At 40.1% G+C, this 17250-nt stretch overlaps 1 protein-coding gene across 2 annotated transcripts in view; it reads right to left on the bottom strand.

Moving 5' to 3' along the window:
• Positions 1-17250, bottom strand: part of Samuel (SAM-motif ubiquitously expressed punctatedly localized protein) — a 760488-nt gene that overhangs the window by 322534 nt on the left and 420704 nt on the right. The window lies entirely within an intron of this gene.

Raw genomic sequence — 17250 nt, 5'->3', positions numbered from 1 at the left:
GTCCGTCCGTCAAGAGGCTCCCGTCCTTATCCTTGCACATTTCGGCTCGCGGCACGAAGCCGTTGCGGGATGCGTTGAGCTTCTGGTAGAACTTCCGTATTTCTTGGGAACGGCACAGCAGTTCCATTTCCTCGCACTCCGCTTCTTCCAGGCGGCTGTTTTTCTCCCGAAAGATCCTGAGAGATCGACAGTTCTACGTGCCGAGTTTCCAATCGCAAGTCCTATTTCGTCGCTGGGGTCGTTGCCGTTGGTCTCGGTTCGTATTCCTCTGTTGCTGATTTTCCGTTGCAATGCTTTTTTTACGGCTGGCTCGCAGGGCCTGACACCAACCCCCTAACTTTCCGGAGGAACAGGGTGCACAGTTGTGCTTAGAGTCCTTCACTGGCACTCGGACGTAGATCAGCCGCCCCTAACATGGGAACAGACGCTGTTGTTAACCACTCCTCCTGGAGAACAGACGCTCAGGCTTGCCGAAGCAAACCCCCCCCCCCCCTTCCCTGTCAGCCTATCACCAAAGTTCTCACCGGGGTTGGTTACCCGATCTTCCCTAAGGTTGCTCACAGTTCTAGCCGGTACCACGGGGAGGTAGGGATAGGAGTTGCTGGGAAGAGGCTTGTGATCTCAATGGGATCTGTATTGCGCATTACCCAGCATTAACCGACCGGGGTGAGAAGCAATCACGCTTAAAACTACACCACCGACACCGCTAAATAACATTTTGATGGACATTTTTGTTTCCTGAATAAAATTAATTCCCAATTCCCGGGAATTAGCGATAGTAGATTAGGTGTGTATAGTAGTTGTAGGTTAGTTGTAGTTGTAAATAGTAGTTATCAGTAGTCTCCTTTTTAAAATGTAAAACAAACCAATCCCACCAAGGTGGTCATTCTTAAAACAGGCCTGATAGGACTATGAACTGTAATTAATAATAATTGAAATTTCAAAAGAACTAAAGTTGAAAAGACGCATCTGTGTCACTTGATAAGCTATACATGTAAACCACACAAATTCAGGAAATACAGATCATTTAAAGTCAAAAAAAGTCCGGGAATTAGCGGGACGAGTCATCAGCTCTTTCTCGATTCATGGGTAGCCAATCATGGCGAGGAAAGGGAAACATTAGTCGAAAGAGTATCAAGCATTAGACATGTTTATAGATGAATATTGTTTTGAGCAGACACAAATAGGGGAAATGGATGTAATGTCGGCCTAAATACCCCTAATATGGGCCCATGCATAAATTTAGCAATCGACTAAATTTTCAATAGCGACCAAAAATATCCAGTAGTACCGTCCCAATGACGCGTTAGTCTTGATAAAATTGATAAATAGCAGATGTTTAGCTATGGGCCCAATCTTAAGGATTAAGATTAAGACAATTAAGGAGGAACGGTAATGGTATTGGGTGTATTTTCCTACGACGCTAAGCTTCATATCTGCTGGATATCCACGAGAATGAACATCCGTAATTGGAGGATTATTTGGACGATTTGGCTGTTTTTCAGCAGGATAATCACCATCCTTGAATGGCCAACTTGTAGTGTGGATTGTAACCCTATCGAGAACCTTTGGGGAATAATCACATCAAAGGTTTACGCAAATGGACGTCAGTACAACACCGTGAAGCGTGCATAAGGGAATGTTGGGAGCAAATCGACGTATAACATATACAGAATATTGTTACCTCTCCCAAGCGAATCTTAGAAATCATTAAGAACAACGGAAGGGTGTCACGCCAAAGTCACGAGTTCAAATCTTACCCCCGGACAAGTCACGAATGACCCAAGAGCGTTAAAGTGACTATATTTATATGTTTTTTTTTATGATTCCAACTTTTTAAGAAGAACAATTTTTGAAGAACCTATGTTACTTGTTTGAGCTTGAAAAGAGAAATAAAATAAAGAAAGCCGAAGCGAACTGGATTTAATTTCAAAGAAAAATATAGCAATATGTTGGTGCGCCTAAACGAATGCATCGCACTGTAGTATCATTGTGTTATCCGCACAATATTACAAATTCATGCATTGGTGTTGACGTAGAAAGCTATCAATTAATAATTATGGAACTGCATCCAGAACACTAAGTAGAGAGCCGGAAAACCGCTCGGTATAGAAGCGTAAAAGGCCTAGAAGAAGAAGAAGCTGTCTGTTCCGTGTCGTGATAGTGTATTTTAATGCAGCTAAATTGCATAAAACGTTTAGCTATTTCTAAATATTTCAGTCCAGAGGAAAAAAAATGACCTATTTTGCAACAATATCACGTGGAATATTTATTTGGAATATCATTAGAATTCCTTACTTTCAAGGGTTTGTAGAACAATGCTGAAGGGCTCACGCCCCTTCAGCGTGCGTGACTTTGCTCGTCCAAGCCAATCAACGATTCGGAAAACGAACCTAGCATAGTATTTAGCTACCTCAAATGTGTTTAAGTAGCTCTTCTACAAATAAATTGAAAAATCGGCCATTCTACGGAACAAATTATTTAACATTGATCAAAATTACACTGTTGAGCAAGGAATATTCAGTCATTGTTTGTTTACGCCGGCGGATGAATCTGGACTCCATTTTCAACCAATCCTGCATCATCATTAATACGTTGCAGAATTTCTAATTGTTAAGATTTTCAAGTGACGATAAATTCTGCTGCCATTTTTCCGCATACTATCCAATCCGTGTCTTAACAAAGACGCTTCTAATCTCCTACTATCCACGTAAACAACAACGGCTTCACGTGCACATTTATAGTATTGGTAGACAAGACAACCGGCTAAAGTGCCTCCACTTGAACTGCGCGCCACAACTACTGCGAGTCCCATTCCTCACTACACTGCATAGCCGAGCTGGTGATAAGACGCGCCGCGAACCTAGCTAATGTATAAACTTCTAGTATTCCACTCATCGTCGTCATCGCCACCGTCGGCCGTCCGTATGTATAACGAGGTCACTTTATCTCTTCTTGTGCAGCCCGTGTATTCGAGGACGCGTCGCACGTACCTACTATTATAACCTAGAGTCATTCCAATGTGTACTCTTCCTCCTCCATCGTCAGCATCGACCCCCAACCCCCTCCCGCCCACTATTATCAGCCGATGGGTTTTTCGAGGTTGGTCGAATGGTCACACATTGCTCACATAAACGCGTCCACCACCGCCGGCCGTTATCAGATGTTTAACCCGGGCCGTTACCAGACAACGAGCGTTAATTCTGCTCACTTCAGTTTGCTGTATCACCTCACGTTTTATCTATACAAGTACGTTCACTCCAAGGAAGTGTGCTGGCTGACCATGTCGCGTATTTTGACATCCCCGCCACCACCGCCACCGGCTGCCGCACTCCCGTGACCCGCAGTCAGTGTGCAATGTTTAATTGGCTCCGGTGGTTTACGATCTTTTATGATTGACTTGGCTGTTTTTCGAAATGAGATCAGATTTGCAAAGCCTTGTGGTATGGTGTTATTTGAATTTACTGATCCGGTTTCTGCTGAAACTCATCACTATGCACTGGATGTCAACTTATTAAACTGCGGCTGGATATAAGATCAATAGTTAATGTCTAGCATGCCCATCTCGTTGTTTCTGACCTAGGAAAAAAGCAGCGATGCAATTCATAATTTTAATACCGTAAGTCTATATGGAAATGGGTGAATATTTTAGATCAGAATCAAAATAAAAACTTCATCGTTTTCCATATAAAATTTCAAATATATAATGCCTTTTTCACGCATGGTACGGATATCCAACATTTTGCAACTAATATATCATATCGCAAAAGACTTGTTTAACTTATCTCGTGAAAGAAAAATATTTATAGACGCCTTACACCATAACTGCAGTGCAGGTGATGGTTCGATCCCCGGTCTGATCAAGGCCTGTGAACATTCCTGATATTGCTGAAAATTATTATAGTATCAGATTGCAGGGTTGCTAGTGCTTTGTTGATTATTCGTGAACTGCTGGGAATGCTTCGGATGTATTTTCAAACTTTTTATTTGTTTAAAATTCAAATTAAATTAAATTTCATTTAAATCTAAGTGCTCCGGCTATTACCGAAACTTACCGGCCTTAATTTTAGTATATAGATCTAAGTGTGTTTACATTGTTTTACCTTGGAAATACAGTATTTTAAACAGGTTTTTTAAATACTCCTATAGTTGCGGTACGTTAGAAGCGTTAGTTTCCTATAGTTGTGTATTGAGTCTCCATGCACAACTAAAGAAACATAACGCTTCTAACGTATCGCAACTATACGAGCGTCATCAATTGTCATATTAAAACTCAAAACTAAAACTGAATGCTATCCAAATATAAAGAGAATTAATCGTAGCATTTGAGGATTGCAACGATTTTTGCCTGAAATTATTAATTATTTTGTTGGACATTTGTTTTAAAGTACTAGCAACTTCAAAATCATCTTCAGAACTTTGTTCTGAGTCTTTCCTTTTTTAACTCTTCATTTGTTTCAAATTCAAAATAAATTACATTTCATTTCAACCTAGGTGCCCCAGTTACTCCAGAAACTTACCAGCCTCAATTGTTATGATATATTTCTAAGTGTTTTCATATTGTTCCTGACTTGGCAATTCAGTATTTTAAACGGATTTTTTAAAACCTGCATGTCAGTACAAAAATTTACATCTTAAAACTAAAACCTAACACTAATTCTTATCTAAGTATAAAAGGAATTAATCATTTCAATTGAGGATTGTAACGATTTTTACCTGAAATTATCTATTATTTTGTCGGACATTTGTTCTAAAATCTCAACATTCGAAATTCTATGTACCTCGGTATTACTGTACCAGGGAGGCAACTTCAAAATCATCTTCAAAACTTTGTTGTGAATCCTTTGAAGTGCTTTTTTTCCTGGTTGTGCAACAACTAGACCATATTGGCACAGCATAAAGCCTGTCTAAAATTCTTGTTTAAATATTAAATATTAGAAGTTTTGGATTTCCTGCTCATAAGAGGATTCAAACATTTTATATATTTGTTACATTTGGCTTGAATGCCCTTAAATGTGATTTATAAAAGTTAATTTTTAGTCAAGTACTAATCCAAGATATTTCACTTGGTTTGACCAGGAAATTGGAACTTCGTTGATAGTGACTGTGTGACTACTACTAGGTTTCAAAAAGAAAGCTCTAGGCTTATGTGGAAATATTATAAATTGAGTTTTGGAAGCGTTGGGAGAAATGTTCCATGTTTGTAAATAATAAGAGAAAGTATCTAAACTTTTCTGCAGTCTGCTGCAAATAACACGAAGATTTCTTCCTTTAGCGGAAATGCCTGTGCCATCATCGAACAAATATTTGTGGCAACCCTGAGGCAAATCAGGGAGGTCCGGAGTGAAAATGTTATACAATATAGGCCCAAGAATGCTACCCTGAGGAACTCCTGCTTTAACAGGTACCGGTACAGGTATTTTGAATTTTGTTTAGTTATTCGTACCAACCAGTCCCCCAGGAATCATCAAAAATATTTTCCCGGGCAAAAATATTCAGATAATCCCAAGCAACCTGATTCTTAATAAGACAAGTAAGATCAAACAGAAATTATGGGAACTCTCGAATTGCTTCCAAAAGGGTATGGAACTCAGGTCTAATTTCGAAACATCATTTTCAAAAGTTTTGTTCCTCGGGGCAGAGAATCGCTTTTTAATTTGTTTTTTGCAAATTCCGCAAGATAACTTTCATGGCAGGATCACGTGTTCTTTGATAGTGTCTCCTACGGACATTTTTCAGACGGATCGTTGTACTAAAGATCGTTGTCTATAATAATTGAATCGGGTTTAACCTCACATTTTGGTATATCAGAACCATTCCATGTCACATCTGGTGTTCCACAGGGCAGTCATATTGGACCTTTCTTATTCTTGCTGTACCTGAATGACGTCAACCTAGTGCTCAAATGTTTTAAACTTTCGTATGCCGATGACTTCAAACTCTATTATGTAATAACCTGTGAAGAAAATGCACATTTCCTTCAGAAAGAACTTAACATTTATTTCCAAATGGTGCGCAACTGCTCAGTAATTTCCTTTGGACGTAAACGTTCTGTCATTCCATTTGATTACACCATTGCCGGATATCTCTAAAGAGAGAATCTACTGTTAAGGATTTGGGTGTTCTCTTAGATTCGAAACTTACTTTTAAAAATCATGTAGGATATATATAACCAAAGCTTCTAAATGCCTGGGCTTTATTTTGCGTGCTGCAAAAGAATTCTCGGATATTCACTGTTTGAAGACCCTGTATTGTTCTTTAGTTCACTCTACATTGGAGTATGCATGTATGTACAGCAAGTAGAAGCTATCCAACATAAGTTTATTCGCTTTACTCTTCGACGATTGCCTTGGAATGATCAATATAATCTCCCTAGATATGCAGATCGTTGAAAATTAATTGACCTTGGCCTTCTGGAGGTTCGTAGGAATGTTACTAAGGCTTGTTTCATATCTGATGTTGTTCAATCTCACATAGATTGTCCTAAAGTGTTACGTGAGTTGAATTTTGATATTCGTCGTCGTTCTCATCAATTTATGCGTATATCGACATTCCGTACTAATTATGGCTATAATAAGCCTTTTAGTACTATGTGTCTCCACATCTGAAGCATCGCAAAACATTAATCGCGGGAACTATCGAGCACCGATCAAACCCTACATTTACTATTTTTGCAATTAACAAATATTTTTAAATCTCTTTGTCAACTTCAACCACAACATTAAATTTGTTATAAGTAAAGCGTGGATTTTCGTACATATTTAAAATGTTGACATCATTTATCGCGTTGTATTCATTTTGACTTTTTAACAAGCCAATGAAGTCATCGGAGGAATGCTGATCGCTCATGCCCATTGGCACCGATGTGGGAACAACAGCGTTGTAATTTTAACCCAGATTGATTTCGATGCCCTTTTTCATCTCATTTACATCCTGGTGCACACTTAACAATAATGGAGCCATCTTCTTCGTATAAAGTTAGAGGGTGTTCGCGTCTCAGTATCGAGTAATTTTTAGAATATCATGTAGAATACTCATTAATATGTTGAAAAATCATGGCAGGTAGTTTTCGTATATGTGTGCAGTTTTTCTCCGTCAGTAAATCTCCCTGGTAGGCCAGAGTAGAGCAGCCTATCGTGATACGCCCATCCACCCATCAAAGCCTACAAAACCCACCACCAGATGGAGTAAAACAGCATGTTAGGCTGCCATGAGAGGTGGCGACAAAAAGTCCATTATGAACGGCATAACGGACCCGATGACTGGCAATGGAAAACGAATGGCCTGGATCACTGACCAATAGTCAAAGGACAGTGACCCAAAGAACGTCTTTCTAGACTAAATACACCGATCAGGTGAATCTTCAAACAACTTTTTCTTCTTCTTCGCATTTCAAACATATTGCATATCGCATGTAGGCTTATTGCGTGCTCTCAACTTAGTGTTCTAGATGTACTTCCACAGTTATTAATTGAGAGCTTTCGATGCCTGTACCATTTTTGCATTGGTACAATGATATGGCAAGTCCAATCATACTTCTATGCCCAGGGAAGTCGAGAAATTTTCCAACCCAAAACATTCCTGGACCGGACCGGGAATTGAACCCAGCCACCTCCAGCATGGTCTTGCTTTGTAGCTGCGCCTTTACCGACTGAGCTAAGGGAGGCCCCAAAATCGTCAAACAACCATCGAGTTGAACGGCCGTTAAAGTCTCTGGTAAAATAATCAAACAAGACAAAGCCTAGAAAACATTACTGTGAAGACATAAGATACTTGAAGATAGTGAGAGAAAAGTGAAGGAGAGTGAGTGGAAGAAACGGACAGCAGGACCCCGCTGTAATTTTTATACAGTACCGTTGAGGTATACCTGGTAGACGTACCGGTAGCCTACGACAGTCCCCAGCCAAAGTGTAAGTACTAGCTATATGTTTAGTATTACTTCTGCGTGAAGTCAACGATTTACACAGTTGAAGATGCTAATTTCAAATAACCGACTAAAGTGGTAATTTCTATACGATAGATAAGGTGATGAAAGTATAGAATTGATAGTTCCGTTAGAGCACGGCAGTGTGAAATTGTATATATATATAGAGTAGAAAACGAGCACGGACAACTTTAGGAAGGTACAAATCGGTTTGATCATCTCTCTTTACCAAACCCCCCCCTTGGAGAGGGATGGTGAGGGGTATTCCCCCCACCACTACTGGCAAAAAGAGATGATCGCCGACTCGCTCATGTACCGCCGATGTGTTTGAAAAAGTTCTATCGATTTTTACCGCACTCAAGTTGTTATCTGAAGGAAGGCATCCACTCGTATGTTTAGAAATTGCAGCTATTGTTACCTCTACCACGGTATGTGCTACTGTCATCGTCGACTTGACGATCTCGAGGGACTTTTATCATTTTCAATTTTATATTTATTCTTATACTTACTTTTACCGTCTCCTTGTCCATTTTTCAAAGCATCAGCGAAAATACTTTTTACTTTATCATCGATAGAATCTGCTTCGTCATGGCTATTACTATTTCTATCGGGGATTTGACCCGATTATAAGAACTGACCCAGATCCACTGCCATAATTCATTGCACCTAAATTCTTGTCCGCAATAATTCTCTAAAATGAACTACACACTTAAAAAATTCATGTAAACTTAAGTGCTCTGAGACTGACATATACGAGCGCGAATTTTGACATAAAATTGAGTCGTAATAGGCGCAAAGTTCAGCTCAATCAAACGTACTTTTCGTCGAGTAACGAGCTTTTCAGCCTCGGAGCACTTTTTTTTTTTTTTTTTTTTTTTTTAACTCTTTATTTGTTCCAAATTCAAAATAAATTACATTTCATTTTAACCTAGGTGCTCCAGTTACTGCAGTAACGTACCAGCCTTAATTGTTATGATATATATCTAAGTTTTTTTTTCCATTGTTCATGTCTTGGCAATTCAGTATTTTAAACAGGTTTTTTAACCTGCATGTCAGTATAACAATTGATATCTTAAAACTAAAAACTAAAACTAAATCTTATCTAAGTATAAAGGGAATTAATCGTTGCAATTGAGGATTGCAACGATTTTTGCCTGAAATTATTAATTATTTTGTTGGACATTTGTGCTAAAGTCTCAACATTCGAAATTCTATGTACTTCGGTTGTACTGTACCAGGGAGGCAACTTCAAAATCATTTTCAGAATTTTGTTCTGAATCCTTTGAAGTGCTTTTTTCCTGGTAGTGCAGCAACTAGACCATATTGGCACAGCGTAAAGCATGGCCGGTCTAAAAACTTGTTTAAATATTAGAAGTTTATTCGTCAGGCAAAGTTTGGATTTCCTGTTTATAAGAGGATACAAACATTTAATATATTTGTTACATTTGGCTTGAATGCCCTCAATGTGATCTTTAAAAGTTAATTTTTGGTCAAGTATTAATCCAAGATATTTCACTTGGTTTGACCAGGAAATTGGAACTCCGTTCATAGTGACTATGTGACTACTACTAGGTTTCAAAAACGAAGCTCTAGGCTTATGTGGAAATATTATAAGTTGAGTTTTGGAAGCGTTGGGAGAAATCTTCCATTTTTGTAAATAAGAAGAGAAAATATCTAAACTTTTCTGAAGTCTGCTGCAAATAACACGAAGACTTCTTCCTTTAGCGGAAATGCCTGTGTCATCAGCGAACAAAGATTTGTGGCAACCCTGAGGCAAATCAGGAAGGTCCGAAGTGAAAATGTTATACAATATAGGCCCAAGAATGCTACCCTGAGGAACTCCTGCCCTAACAGGTAGTCGATTAGATTTGGAATTTTGATAATTTACTTGAAGAGTTCTGTCAGTTAAATAATTTTGAACTAATTTCATAATATAAAGTGGAAAATTAAACTTTTTCAATTTAGCAATCAAACCTTCATGCCAAACACTGTCGAATGCTTTTTCTATGTCTAGAAGAGCAACTCCAGTTGAGTGGCCTTCAGATTTGTTTGAACGAATTAAATTGTTAACTCTTAAGAGTTGATGAGTAGTTGAATGCCCATGGCGAAATCCAAACTGCTCATCTGCAAAAATTGAGTTCGTATTGATGTGAAGCATCATTCTATTCAAAATTATCTTTTCAAAAAGTTTACTTATTGAAGAAAGCAAACTTATTGGACGGTAGCTAGAAGCTTCAGCTGGATTTTTATCCGGCTTCAAAATTGGAACAACTTTTGCATTTTTCCATTTATCAGGAAAGTATGCCAAATGGAAACATCTGTTAAATAATTTTACCAAGAAAGACAAGGTACTCTCTGGGAGTTTTTTGATGAGGATATAGAAAATTCCATCATCACCTGGAGCTTTCATATTTTGAAAATTTTTAGTTATAGACCTTACTTCGTCCAAATCAGTCCCCCAGGAATCATCAAAAATATTTTCCCGAGAGAAAATATTCAGAAAATCCCGAGCAACCTGATTCTCAATAGGACTAGTAAGACCCAAACTGAAATTATGAGAACTCTCGAATTGCTTAGCAAGTTTCTGAGCTTTTTCCAAATTTGTGATCAAAATTTTACCACCTTCTTTAAGCGCTGGAATAGGCTTTTGAGGTTTTTTCAAAATTTTTGTGAGTTTCCAAAAGGGTTTGGAACTCGGGTCTAATTTAGAAATATTATTTTCAAAAGTTTTTTTTCCTCAGGGCAGAGAATCGCTTTTTAATTTGTTTTTGTAAATCCCGCCAGATAACTTTCATGGCAGGATCGCGTGTTCTTTGATATTGTCTCCTACGGACATTTTTAAGACGGATCAAGAGCTGAAGATCATCGTCTATTATAATTGAATCGAATTTAACCTCGCATTTTGGTACTGAGGCAGCTCTTGCTTCAACTATAGAAGTAGTCAGAGATTCAAGAGCATAATTAATTTCATCTTTGGTTTGCAAAGGAATGTTTGGATCGAAGTTATATTCCATAAATGTTCGATACTGCTCCCAATCAGCTCTATGGTAATTGAAAGTAGAGCTGTTGGGATTACAAATTATTTCTTGGGATATTTCAAAAGTTACTGGAAGGTGATCAGAACCGAAGTCAGCATGGGTAACCAGTTGGCTACAAAGTTGACATGAATCAATTAAGACCAAATCAATAGTGGAGGGATTTCTTGCAGAAGAAAAGCATGTTGGGCTGTTTGGATATTGAATAGTGTAATAACCTGCAGAACAATCATCAAACAGAATATTACCATTGGAATTGCTTTGAGCATTATTCCATGAGCGGTGTTTTGCATTAAAATCACCAATAATGAAGAATTTAGACCTATGACGGGTAAGTTTCTGAAGGTCACCCTTGAGAAAATTCTTTTGCTGGCCTACGCATTGGAATGGCAAATAGGCAGCTATAAACGTAAGTTGTCCAAATTTTGTTTCAACAGAAACTCCCAAAGTTTCAAAAATTTTGGTTTCAAATGAAGAAAGAATTTTATGTTTTATTCGTCTATGAATAATGATGGCAACGCCATTACAGGGTCCATCAAGACGATCATTTCTATAAATCAAGTAATTTGCGTCCTTCTTAACCTTATGGTCAGGTTTAAGGAACGTTTCAGTTATAACGGCAATATGCACGTTATGAACTCTTAAAAAGTTAAATAGCTCGTCTTCATTATCTTTAAGAGATCGAGCATTCCAATTTACAATATTTAATGCTTTAAAATCCATTACTGAATTTTAAAGTCATGACAATATTATTTGCAAATTTTACTCCAGTTTGAATAGCATCAAACATGGAGTTAGATTTAAGCATATCAGAAATCATGTCAAGTAATGAATTCTGTAAAAATTCCATTTTGGGGGCAGTAATGCTTCCTAAGTCAAAATTGTCAAAATTTCCATTAGAACGTTGGTTAGTATTTTGATTTCTACCCGCTGCAATAGCAGCATAGGTAGCTCCATTAACTCGCTGAACATTGTTAGCAGCGAGGGGAGTAGGTACAGATGAAACATTTGAAGCAGGGGAGATATTTGTACCTACGGGTACGAATGTAGAATTTGTTCCTCGCTGACCGTTGTTAACAGCAGAGGAATTTGTACCTGGTCGGAAACGTGGAGCGTTTCCTACCTGACGGTTAGAACGAGATTGTAGGATCGCTTTGCGAGTCTTACATTCCCAAAAATTGGATTTGTGATTTTCACCACAATTTGAACATTTAAATTTCTTAGGATCTTCCTTCACAGGACAGTCGTCCTTTGCGTGAGAGGAATCACCACAATTCATGCATTTAGCTGGCATGTAGCAATTTTTAGTTCCGTGACCCCATCCCTGGCACTTACGGCACTGGGTGAGGTTTTGGAAATTTCCTCCAGTCTTCCTGAAGTGTTCCCACTTCACTCGGACATGGAGCATAAGGCTAGCTTTTTCTAAGGCCTTAAGGTTGTTTAGTTCACTAGACTTGAAGTGAACTAAATAAAAATCATTAGAAATCCCGTTGCGCGAATCGCCAGGACGGGATTTCATTTTCATTTTGATTACTTGGAGTGGCACAACTCCAAGTAATTTTGCCAGTTCATCTTTGATCTGATCCAGGGATTCACCACTGGGCAGTCCTTTCATGACAACCTTGAACACACGTTCAGTTTTGGTGTCGTAAGTAAAAAATTTGTGCTTCTTCTCAGTAAGATACTTGAGAAGACATTTAAATCCGTCCAAGGTTTCAGCCAATACACGGCATTCACCCCGACGTCCAATTTGTAGTGAAAACTTAACTTTCACGAAATTCAAAAGTTCCATGCGAAGAGCATGGAAATCGGTAGTGGTTATCACAATAGGGGGAATCTTTTCCTTCTTGGCATTAAGCCGGGAAAGTTTACTAGAATTTTTCTTGGATGATGGATCATTCTCATCATCCGTGAGCAAATCAAATTGATTACTCAAATTAATTTCATCTGAAGGGAGATCAAGAGATTGCCCTTTTCTTTTGTACTTAGGCGCCATGGCTACAGTACTTTTTTTTATCCAAATCGACTTCCAAGCAGATTACTATAAGAATCTGAAGGATCGAAGAGGAATTTTCCAAATCGATATCTAAGAAGGATATTACCTCGGGTAGGGTCCAAACAAGGATCGAAGAGGAATAAGAGTGAAAAGTGCTGAAAAGTGCTGTTTAAATTTGTTGTAGCTTTAGGTAGTAGTAACACTTCCTTCAGCAAAAAGCAAAAAGATTCGCACGGCAAGAGAGCCCGATGCGCACTGTGAGACTCCTAGAGGTGATATCAAGATCTACACAGTCGAGTTCAATGCGAAGATCGGCTCCGACAACTCGAACTATGAGCGCATTATGGGACGCCATGGTCTCGGAGATATGAGCGAGAACGGCGAGCTTCTTGCAGGGTTTTGTGGCAACAACGACATGGTGATCGGGGGTTCGCTCTTCCCCCACATCTGCATCAGCCAAAAATGTAGACGGAGCCTTCATGATGTTCGGAATAAACGTAGCGCTGACATCGCGTCTGACCATCATCTCCTGGTCGGTGAGATCCACCTACGCGTTGCGCGGGTTCAACGGCGGGAGGAGATACTCGGGCGGCGATTCAACACACGCCGACTGGAAGACCCAGTAGTGAAGAGATCGTTCGTCGAAGAACTCGAGGCTCACGCAGCTAATATTCCGGAAGGTGACAGCGTAGAAGAACAGTGGAAGAGCATCAAGAATGCCTTTATTGAAACAAGCGAGAACAACCTGGGTGAGCTGCGCACTCAGAGGAAGGAGTGGATCACCGATGAAACCTGGAGGAAAATCGAAGAGCGGAGAGAAGCAAAAGTCGCGATAGAGCGAGCAAGGACCCGAGGAGCCAATAACGAGGCCCGTCAGCGGCATTCGGCTCTAGAGAGGGAAGTTAAGCGTTCCTGTATACGGGACAAGCGAGCGTGGATGGACTCCCTGGCTGATGAAGGGGAAAAAGCCGTAGCAACTGGCGATATCCGCCTCCTCTATGATGTTTCACGGCGCCTGAGCGGGGCAAGGGTGAACCCAAGGATGCCTGTGAAAGACGCGACTGGAAAGTTGCTCACCAGTTGAAACGTTGATTTGAGCACTTTGAACAACTTCTCGAAGTTTCAACGGTCAACCAACCATCAACATCTCGGCATGATCCGCCAAGGGTGAGGCGCGTTACTCGTGTCAACACTGAAGCTCCATCATTGCAGAAGATAGAATCAGCCATCCGAAGCATGAAGTCCAACAAAGCCCCGGGGGTCGATCGCATCTCAGCAGAGATGCTCAAAGCTGACCCCATGCTATCCTCACAAATGTTGCATCAACTATTCGTCAATATCTGGGACACCACGACTTTTACGGCCGACTGGATGCAGGGCATCTTAGTGAAGGTCCCAAAGAAGAGGGATCTGACTGTATGCGACAACTGGCGAGGTATCATGTTACTGTGTATTGTTCTCAAAGTTCTGTGTAAAGTTATCCTCAATCGGATACAGGAGAAGATCGACGCGACTCTCCGACAACAGCAGGCAGGATTCCGTGCTGGAAGATCCTGTGTGGACCATATTGTCACGCTCCGCATCATCTTGGAGCATGTCAATGAGTTCCAAGAGTCCCTGTACTTGGTATTCATTGACTACGAAAAAGTTTTCGACCGACTAAACCACGAAAACTTGTGGGACGCTCTGAGATCGTCAACCTCATCGAAGCGCAGTACGAGGCTTTCTCATGCAGAGTGTTGCACAACGGAGTTTTGTCTGACGCGATTCGGGTAATCGCGGGTGTGAGGCAAGGATATATATTATCACCGCTACTGTTCCTCATCGTAATCGACGAGATCATGGTTAAAGCCGTTGACCGTGTACCGAACCGTGGGTTGCTGTGGCAGCCTATTACTATGGAGCATCTCAACGACTTCGATTTGGCTGATGATGTTGCGTTATTAGCACAACGGCGCTCTGACATGCAGAGTAAACTCGCCGACCTTGTGGAACGCTCCTCTGAAGCAGGTCTATCCATCAACGTCAACAAGACCAAATCGTTGGATGTCAACTCGGAAAACCGTTCCAATTTCACAGTAGCTGGGCAGGCAGTGGAGAAAGTCGAAAGCTTCCAATATCTTGGCAGCCAGACAGCGTCAGACGGTGGCACCAAGAGCGACGGATTAAGAATGCGAGGGCTGCTTTTGCCGGTTTGCGAAATGTATGGAGAGCGAATCAGATCTTTAACTTGACCGTTAAGTCTGTGCTGTTATACACCAGTGAAACATGGTGTGTATCAGCGGAGAACGCTCAGAAGCTGTAGGTGCTTATCATCCGTTGCCTGCGGTACATAATTCGTGCCTGGTGGCCCCACAATTGGATCTCAAATTCTGAGCTTCATCGTTTGTGCCATCAGAAGCCGATAGAGACAGAAACTCGAGAACGGAAGTGGAGGTGGGTCGGCCACACACTACGACGGAGCGGAAACGAAATCTGCAAGCAAGCACTGGACTGGAATCCAGCAGGACATCGCAGCAGAGGTAGACCCAGAGGCTCGTGGCGGTGGAGCCTAAACAGTGAAATTAAGAACGTTGACCGAAATTTGACTTGGGCACAGGTCAAGGTCAAAGCTAGTAATCGCCCAGGACGGAAATCTTTCACAAAGGCCCTTTGCACCCCTGGAGGTGCGCAGGATCGTTAAGTAAGTAAGTAAGTAAGTAAGTGACCTTTGTCGTACTCCTTGTAAGTGTAGTGCATCTCATATAGAACACAGGTTAACGGCAGATGCTTGCCACTACCCCCGACTCGCACTTGCCACATTCCACTTGCTACCTTAACACCGTCAACGTACGCTGCATGCAACAATACCCAGAGCACAGAGGGACAATTGCTAGTCGATTTCACCGCCACAGCTACTATATGAAAGCAATTGCTTCTTTTTTCAGTTCGCCGGGGGATCGAAAAATAAGCAAAATTCTTATCCTGTTAACAATTACACTTGGGTACAGCGTTCCCAGACATTCCGATTTATCGGTATTTATACCGACATACAGATAAGGTTTCTCAGAATACCGATTTTTGAGTTACAATACCGATTTATACCGATTTTTTATTTATAATCAAAATGATTACTGCCTGTCCGCACTGAATTGTCAGAGGAAACTATTGTGAAAGACTTTTATCTTTTTGAAAATTACAATTTTTTAGCCCGCTCTAAAAAAAATTTCATCTTCAAAAATGATACTTTTTACTTTTTTTACTTGATACTAATACTTCCATTTCCTCGCCGTTTTTGGTTACCAAGGAGTCGAGAAACAGCTGATGGCTCCATCCCAGTAATTTCTGGAAATCGGGAAATAGTTTTATTCAGTGGAAAAATAGGTCTATAAAAACGTTAATTTTTTAACTTCCTGAAATTTCTTTAATCTTCCCTTCGAAGTTTCTACCAACTTTCCCTAGGAATTTCCGTCCACCTTACCCTGTAAATTATTTTCCGATTCCTTCTGGAAAGCTATTTCGACTTGTCTTGGAAGCTTCTTCTGGCTTCGCTCAAAAGGTTATTTTGTCTCCTCCCGTCAGTTTTTTCAACTTCTCCGGAACTTCAGATTTGCTTCCAGAGTTTTATTGCGGTTCCATTAGTTTCAGGAAAACTTCAGGAACTTTTCAGAAGTTCTGAAACTTCAGAATATGTTTGTGCAAACGTCCATTACCTGTGTTCCTACCCTACCAGCTGTGTGTTGTATCGTATCCCTATACACTATCAATAAATAGAGAAGTATCTCGAATACCTCCGCCATGGCAGGACGGTCAAGCAAACTGTGTCTTTTATTCATACATCCGTAAACACAACGTAGGAAAAGTTAAGCGATCAGAATAGTTAGGACTTTTTGGTAGGTTCCGATAAATTAAAGACAGTTTCATCAACTTCTGTTCAAATCCGAGAACCCGGGAATCTCAGGAAAGCCGAGAGAACTCCAATCAACTTAAGGAAACTGAAATATTTTGGAAACTGTACAAGCCCAATGAACTCCAAAGAAATTTAATGGTTTTCAGGGTAGTTCCATTTGTTTCAGGAGAATTGAGATAATTTTAGGGAAGCATTAGTACACATAATATCAAGGAAATTTCTAAACCTTTAAATATGTTCCGAAAACTTCAGTTAAGATCCGACAGGTTCATGAAAATTTTGGTAACGTAAGGGAAGTTACATGAACATAAGAAAATTGTGAGAACATTTTAAGGGAAGTTCTGTGTTTTTTATCGGCAGTTACGAGAACTTTAAAAAAAAAATATTGGGAAGGTCAAAAAACTTA

Source organism: Ochlerotatus camptorhynchus, unplaced genomic scaffold (assembly GCF_037179485.1).
Source record: "Ochlerotatus camptorhynchus isolate MF236.1 unplaced genomic scaffold, CSIRO-AGI_Acam_v1.1 ptg000432l, whole genome shotgun sequence".
Classification (NCBI taxonomy): Eukaryota; Metazoa; Arthropoda; class Insecta; order Diptera; family Culicidae; genus Ochlerotatus; species Ochlerotatus camptorhynchus.
Note: the sequence above shows the minus strand (reverse complement) of the source record. Positions and strands in the feature narration are given on the sequence as shown.